This window comes from Callospermophilus lateralis, chromosome X (assembly GCF_048772815.1).
Source record: "Callospermophilus lateralis isolate mCalLat2 chromosome X, mCalLat2.hap1, whole genome shotgun sequence".
NCBI classification, from domain to species: domain Eukaryota; kingdom Metazoa; phylum Chordata; class Mammalia; order Rodentia; family Sciuridae; genus Callospermophilus; species Callospermophilus lateralis.
Window position 1 is genome coordinate 109,876,905 of NC_135325.1, and position 7,366 is coordinate 109,884,270.

Below are 7,366 nucleotides of genomic sequence, written 5' to 3' on the forward strand. Positions count from 1 at the left end.
CTGACTTTGGCCAGGACTCAGGAATACCCACAAGTGGGGAGTAGAGGGAGGTAGTATCTCATGGTAGAATGTTGTATGGGCAAATCCACAGTAAAATACAAAATAAAAGTTTAATTCTCTTGGTAAAAGAGGGAAGAAAACTAACCCTTCTATTTTCTTATAGTATTTATTTCTTTTAGAAAACTTGTTTTATTTTTTCTTCTCCACATTGCAAAGTATACAAATCTTTTTAAAAGCTAAATAAACTTCCTGCCAATATTACAATCAGGATTGGACAAAGATGGTCATACCACCCTGAGCACACTTCATATTCTCTGATCTTTTGGGCCCAGTTAGTACCTGTGTACAGTGGTCTACTTTATGCTTTGAATATAGCCCTTGCTGCTCTGCCATTGCAACTTTTTTTAAATACTTACTAATTTTTTAATTTGTTCTACTTAGTTGTACATGACAGCAGAATGCATTTCAATTCATCATACACAAATGGAACACAACATCTCAAGTCTCTGGTTGTGCATGGTGTAGAGACACACAATTCATGCAATCATACATGTACCTTGGGTAATGGTGTCCATCTCATTCCACCATCTTTCCTACCCTCATAACCCCTCCTCTTATAACTGATTTTTAAAATGGACATTTTTCTCTTCTTCTCTCCCTGCTCCTCCCTAATCTCTCCCCCTCCCTAATCTCAGGGGAAACAGGATCACCTTTCTTCCCCATCCTAGGCAGAGTTAGCTGTCCCTGAGCACACACCCTCCATAAGAATGAAGTAATCCAGACATTGGGGGTGGTACCAGAAAGTCTCAGAAATGACTATCTGCCAAATTAACAAGTGAATGTCAACTCCAAAAGAGAACATATGGAATTCAGCCTTTGGGTCACCTCTTTAAAAACCCCTGTTCCTGCTGATGGGCAGAATCACAGCTTCTGGGACAGGAGTTATTTGTGTTTCTCCTTTGCTAGCAAAACAATAAAACTTTTTTTTCCTTTTTCTCAAAACTGTGTCCTTGTTATTGGATTGGTATCAGAGAAAGAGACCGAAGTTTTGACAACACTTGGATGAAAGGAATGTATAAGAAGCTAGTAGCAAAAACATTTGGGCTGAATGAGAAATAGGGAAAGAGGAAGAGGGGACAACAGTTAAAACTAGAACCTGAGCCAGGCCCTCCTGTGACAGACACAGGGAAATGCATGTCACAGGCAGCACCCAGGCAGCCCAGGAAGCCACAGAAGAAAGATCTGGAATATGAATCAGATGAGGGACACAGCACATCCAGGTTCCAACCACTCAGCAAAAGCAAGAGCAGCTCCTTCTCACAACTCCCTCACCTGACTCACCTGCCCAACATCAAGAGAGGGTGCAGAGCCACCTACCTCCATGGCCATCTTCACAGCCTAAGGCTGACCCAGCACAGCCTTCACCAACACACAGACCCAGCATCGTTGGGGTAAATGGAACATAAGAACCTCCACCACCACCATCCTAAATGTTTCAATTTGCCGAGGACCATGACCTCTCATATTGCTCACACTCAGCAATGTGCACTGAGCCAGGCTGCCCCACAGATAAGGGAACAGGAAGGGTGGATTTCCTTGAACCCCTAAGATCCATCGCACTTTCACACCAAAGTCCCTTAGGCTAGAACTGTCTGTATCTTCCTCATGCTATGGAGCAAACTCACTTTCTTACTTGAACCCTTAGGGGACTTGACACTGGGAGACCGTTGTGTCCCCCACCGCAAACTGCAATTGCACCTTATCCTGTCACAGTCCCAGTGGGTGTAGCACTGTATGGGATGCCCACATCTCTCCCCCTGGTGTTGGCCACACCCTCTCCTTGAGAGTGCAGCAAGGTCTCCCAGGCAATGCAGTCAGCCCTTAGGAGGACCCCAGGACCCCTGGATGGGACCACCAAGCCACCAAGGCTTCCAGGACACACAGAGGAAGTGACACCGTCAGTCTGTGGTCTGTGGCCTGTAAAACTGGGAATAGGAGGGGGGTTAGCCCACCAGCCTGGAGACCTGACCCAGAGGTTTCTGCATAACCAGGCTCCAAACTTCACCCATCTTACATCATGGACAGAACCCATGGGTTTTATTTCCTCCCACTGATACACAGAGGGTGGTCAGAAGAAGCAAGCACAAAGCTGAGCACAGGAGCCTAATACATTATGTGTACCTAATCAATTTCTGGTACACATAATGTCTGTCACAAGTTTCCCACCAGAATCCAGTGTCCTCATCCTCCATGAGCAGCTCTGCACAGTGCTGCTGCTCCTGGCCCTCGTCCCATGTCGAGGCTGGGAGCCCCTGAGTGAGGGGCCAGGTTTATGTGCTATTCCATCTTTCCTGATCAGAACAGTCCTCCCTTGCTCTGAGCCTCTAACCTCTGCAGTTCTTCTCATTAAAAATCAGACAGCCAAGTGCACACCTGTAATCCCAGCAACTTGGGAGGCTGAGCAGGAGGATTAAAACTTTGAGGTCTGCCTTAGCAATTTAGCAAAACCCTGTCCCAAAATGAAAACATTTAAAAAGGCCAAGGATGTATCTCAATGTTACAGCAGCCCTGGGATCAATCTCCAGTATTGGAAAAAAAAAGTACTCATCTCAGTGGGTCTTGAGAGGGTTAAATGAGATAAAACATGAAAAGAACTGAGCACAGTTCTGGATCCCACTTGGTATTGCTACCTGTTACACTACCAGCTGCATAAAAGAGGGAACCAATATAGCAGGGTATTAACTGACCTGAATTTTGGTCAGTGGTTACCATCTGCCTCTTCTGCTCTTTATGCTCCTGAATAACAACTTAGCCACCAGGAAGACTAGAGTTGGCATTCAAGGTGGAAAACACAGGCCTTCACTTACCAAGCTGGTGGTGAATGGAGGGAATGTGCCTTTATGTTCAAAATAAATAAGGCTCTCCTTTTGTGACTCCCACATATCCTCATCTCCACAAGCATCCTGAGAGAGGCAAGCATATTGCATCTATGGGGGAAACACAAAACACTTAGACAAAAAAAGAAATTACCCTCTGAGCAGGAGGCTACACAGGTTCCTTTGTGCGATACTCTTGTCTAAGGCACTTGTGGCTGTCCAAAGCATAAAGTTATTTGCTTTATAAAACAATACAATAAAAAAGAAAAGCCTAACTGAGAAGAGACCAAAATGATAACTGCGAGTATAATTCTATGTAGATGGATTTTACGGGATTCACATTTCACCATATCCTGAAATTTCTAGACCTTGCTCATGAGCACATGTTATATCTATAATTCAAAAATGTTAAAAATTGAGTACCTTAACTTAATGTATGCTGTGTTTTGCACAAAATATTAGCAAATCAATTTTCTCTTTCTGCATATATGCTCCCTAATAGAGTTTCAGTCAAAGGCTTTGCTATAAATGGTCCATTATTACACTACCAGTCGCATTCTCTTTCCATCACCCATATAAATAAGAAGGAAGAAAAAACACATGAGGCAACTATGAGTTGGCAGGAACTGTTTCCACATTAAGAAATCACAGTGTTGCAGGAATCAGGCAAGAAGCAGCAAAAGGCACTCGAAGAGGAGAAACCAAACTTCATTTTATGACAGCAGGCCCAGAGGAGATCAGACTCCAAATTCTGAGTGCCCATCACCAGTTTTTCACAACATTTATAGGCTACCTAGTGTCACAAATTTTGTAGTCTAAAGGATACATGGTTGTGCCCAGGGTTTTAACCAGGAAGCATGTTTACAGAAGCAGAGTGAGATAAGGGGAAGAGCTGGCTCTTCTTATATCCTAGAGAAGTCATTTACCATCCAAAAGGTAGGAGTGGATGGTGCTAATTAGGTTCCATGAAGATGAGCTGACTAGAAAGGGGAGGGGAACTGACCCTTTCCTGGGCACTAATTTGCACAAAAGTGTTTAGTTTATTTTGTATCCAGGATTGGGCTAGTTACTCAGAACATCTTCCCCCTTCTCATGTCCCCATAAATCCCTTAAAGGGGTCTCTCCTCTCACCATGTCCTCCAAGCTAAGCCACTGGTAACTCTGAAGGACCAGAACAACTCTCTATACCTGGTTCTGGTAGTTTGGGGCTATTGTAGTCACACCTACAGCAAACAGGAAGGCAATTAATGTCATTAGTCCCAGTGCAGAGGGAGACATCATGACCACTGCACTCCTTCATTCCCCATCGAATTCCTCAAGCTTCTGCTGTGTATTGACCAGTCAGCCCCCAGGTTTGTAACTAGAGCAGGGCTGTAGTTTGCTTATGGCTTGTTAGTGGGCAGGTTAACGTTTGGGATGGCTGTGGCAGAGCTGTCACAGGGTGGTCTCTGGAGTGTCAATCTGATCGGGTTTCTGGGGTTGGCTTTAGATGTCCAGGTGGTGGATTTCTCAGTGGTAGGTACCTTTCTAACTCGAGAGTGATGTATCTATAGGCCTATTCCTGCAACTTTAATGGCAGTGGGAGAAGTTAATATGACAATGTGGCCCCCCCAGGTGGATTGAAGTGGGTCCTTCTTCCAGTTTTCAATCCCTACAGAATCTCTGAGCTGGTGGGGATGCACCTGGTTTCTAAGTGAGAGGGGGCCCTCTCCTGGACATTTCTAGATATCTGGTGAAAGATCTTTCCTAGGGCCTGGACCTGCCGGGACAGGCTAAGCTCACTTGCCTGATGAGGATCCCCCATTAGTTTACTTATTACAAATGGGGGTCACCCAAATAGAACCTCAAATGGGGAATATTGTGTGCTTCCAGGTGTAGAGCAGACCTGGAGGAGAGCTATAGGGAGGAGATCTACCCAAGAAACTCCTGTTTCCTGACAGAATTTAGCAAGGGTGTTAGTTAGGGTGCAGTTCATATGTTAAACTTTACCTGGACTCTGTGGTAGGTAGGCTGTGTGTAGCTAGCTCCTATTGATTCCCAATATTCAGGTGAGACTCTGGATGACTTCCATGATGTAGGCAGGACCATTGTCTGAAGTGATGGAAAAGGGCAGGCCATATCTGGGAATGATTTCTCTTAACAGAGTTTAGTCACTTCTCAGGTCCATTCTGTTCAGGCGGGCAGGGCCTCCACCCATCCTGAGTAAGTGCACAGCAGTACCAATAGCTATTGATACCCCTTTCTTGGTTTAATTTCTGTAAAGTCCATCTCTAACTTCAAAAGGTAAAGTCCCAAAGGCCTGGACCCCTGGAGGCCAGACTGGCTTCAGGTTAGCATTATTTTTGGCACAAGTTACACAACTCTGGCTGACTTGGTTACACAGCGTATGGTTACAGTAGTAGTACCTGTTGCAAGCCATCCATGGGCTGCATGTGTGCCACAACACATGGTGGATAGGAACATCTGGTGTCTGGGAATGGCCAGTGGATATTTCCTCTGGTTAACTGCCCTGACACATTGTGAATTTCTATCCTGCTCTTCCATGTCCCTCACAGCACTTGAGATGGGTGTAACCTGCCAAGATGCTCATCAACCTGCTGACTGCAAGACATTAGGAAGCAAGACTCCGCCCTTGAAACCTTATCTGTGTCTTGGATATACCCCCTTAAATAAACCACAGGAGCCATCTATCCTTTGTCTAGTTCTAGCTCTTGTGTGCACTGGATGTATCAGGGCTCTGCTTTTGTGAATATACTTCTGACTCTCTGTCTTTTGTTCTTCACTAATTATTTTAGACTTTAAGTTCTCAGGTAGCTTATGCCCTGTTGGCAGGAAGAGGAACCCCCCAGTTAGACGCTGGCTATGGCTCCCTATAAGTACCTGGTATGAAAAGTGTCCAATTTAGTTTTCGCTGGGTGAATCCATTTCATAGTGCTGATATCCTAAACCTTGTGGGATGAAAATTGAGTGATCTGGCAGACTCACCATCTTCTGGTGTTTTTGTCCTCCCTGTGTGGCAGCCCATTCGAGTTCTTCTCTGTATAATTAGGGCAATCTGGGAGACTTAGGGCCAGCAGTATTTGAGCTGTCTGGGCCGCCTTAGGGACAATGTCCTGACACAGAGCCACTTCTTTGGCCACCTGATCAGCCATCTATTTCCTCTGCTCACAGGGTGCATTCCTTTCTGGTGTCCATGGCAGCACATCATGGCTACCAGAGCCAGTTTCCAGACTGCTTCCAGGAGTCTGAGTATTTCTTCTGTGTTTTTTTATTTCTTTACTTCCTACTGACAGAAGTCCTTTTTCCTTACAGATGGCCCCATGCACATGTAGAGTGGTAAAGGCATATTTCAGATCAGTGTAAATGTTGACTTGCTGATCAGTGGCATACTCTAAGGCCCTGATCAGTGCCCATAACTCTGCCTGTTGGGCTGACCACACCTGAGGCAACATTCCTGCTTCCACCACATGTCTCTCTGAGGCTACTGGGTATCTGGCCATCCTTTGTCCTGTATGAAGCTGTTCCTACCTGTGAACAGGGTGAAGTCCAGATTTTGCAGGGGCTGATCTGCTGAGTGGACCTCGGTTGTCTCCCCATGGGTTCTGGCCTAGGGTCTTCTGGCAGAGGGGGACTGTGGCCAGTGAGTCAGATGGTGGTGGAGTATCAGACAGTGAGTGAGTCCAGTTGACTGGGAGCTGGTGGCAGAGTGGTGGGTATGTAGGGTGGCAGGGGCAGTGGCTCCTCTTTGGAGTCCCTTGATGGATGGCCTTGGTGGGCTTTGGAGTCGCCATGTTTCTGGCTAACAAAACCCTACACTGGCCCTTGGAGCTGATGCAGAACTGCACCCATGGGGCAGAGTCCAGGCAATCTGGAGCCAGGAATCTATGTGAGGAAACTGATCTGGGTGGCCTGGGGTTTTTGGTGACAATGTGGTGAGCTGCCTTGATGGTGGGGACATGGAGGGTTCTTTCCAGAGGCCAGTCACCATCAAAAGCAGGCCATTCAAGCTCACAGAGAGTGTGGAGTCAGCCATTGGCAGTTTAATCCTGAAATCCTCAGAGTAGCCCTTTAAAAAATTTTAATCATACTACAGTCCAGGACTGGAGGTTTACACTGTGTTCTTCCCATGTCCCACCCTGTGCTGACACCACAGGACAGACCAGAGTGGGGGTGTCAGGCAAGGCACCCACCTGGCTGTGTCCCCAAAGGGAGCTTAGGTGCTTCTTGGCAGAAGGCATACCCCTATAAACCCCGGGCCTGTTCAGAGGTTCTGCTACCGGATGTGAATTGCTCTTGTGCCTTTGTGAAGTCACTACAGAATGGCAGGTTAGGACTCACTCAGCCTCCATAGCACAAAGCCATGAAAACAAGAACAGTCTCACATCCACTCACACCAACACACACACTTAAGCATTTAAAGCATTTCCTTTCCCCTTCCTCTTTTGAGGTTCCCTACACTGACAGCTCCCTCACCAGTGGCCATGGGAGGT